We start from the raw sequence: 1,106 nt of genomic DNA, 5'->3' as shown, positions 1-1,106 counted from the left end.
ACTGAGTCCCAAGACTAATTTTCAGGAGGGTCCTACTGCATCGAGATGTTTGTTTTGGGCAGTTACATTTCATTTTCGGAGTTTTTGTTATCCTCGGAAAAGAATCCGTAGGTGTCTGGAGAACGCCCTACGAGAGTGAGAATGTTGGAAGATTCGTTCTAGAGGGGTGCAGGAACCCACTTGCTGTGCTGCCCTCCTACGGCCACCTTGGAGAGCAGTGGGTTTGGCAGGTGCGCGTGATTAACTGTAAGCTTATTGCACCACCGCGAACAAACACCGTCGTCATGCACGCTCTACGCCAGCGATTTGCATGGACAGAGACAAACTCGCTCTTCCGTGCCGTTCAGTGGCCGATCTCCCCCTCCCCCCCCACCGGCCGACCTCTCGCCTCCACCGTTGGTCGCGCATGCGCAGTGAGGCGGACAGACCGCCGTCAGCCCCCACCCCCGGCCCCACACACCCGTCCACCCACTCGGGCTAGCGGCGGCGAGCTTTTGGCATTGGTGTGCCGGGAAGACGGAGCGAGCGAGCGAGCGAGTGCCGTGGAGCGCACGAGGATTGAGTCGCATCACTGCTCTGTGCGGTCATTCAAGACACCGCGTAACGGGGCTCGTGGTCCTATTGCCACTCTCAGACACACACGTGACCAGCCCGCCCGAGTGAGATCGAGAGAGAGGACGGCCAGATCGAGAGAGAGGACGGAGAGAGAGGATGCGAGAGAGAGAGAGAAAGCGAGCGAGAGACAGAGAGAGAGCCGCTCCACGCGGAGTCACCTTGGATGAGGGAGGGTCCCGTGCCCGTGATGGACGCACGGGCGTTCCGTGTCCCCACGTGACGTGACGGACAACTGCCCGCTCGCCCGCTCGTCGGGTTCACTTGGGGGGGAGCGACCGCTTGAAGCGGGGGGGGGGGGGCGGTCACGAGCTGATGGCTCGCGAATTCTACTGCAGATGCTGGGTGATGGTGGGGTGGGGTTCCGTTGGGTGGGGGGCATCTGACCCCGTAGGGGGCCTTAAGCAGAAATGATGTTTGCTGTCCTTGACCCACGCCGCCACCCCCACCTCCCTTTCCAGATAGCGACTCCCGAGCGAGATGCCAGAAGAGAT

This window comes from Lethenteron reissneri, chromosome 53, assembly GCF_015708825.2.
Source record: "Lethenteron reissneri isolate LAM-NWPU_2019-01 chromosome 53, ASM1570882v1, whole genome shotgun sequence".
NCBI classification, from domain to species: domain Eukaryota; kingdom Metazoa; phylum Chordata; class Hyperoartia; order Petromyzontiformes; family Petromyzontidae; genus Lethenteron; species Lethenteron reissneri.
The sequence above is the reverse complement of the archived record's forward strand: the minus strand, read 5'-3'. Positions refer to the sequence as shown.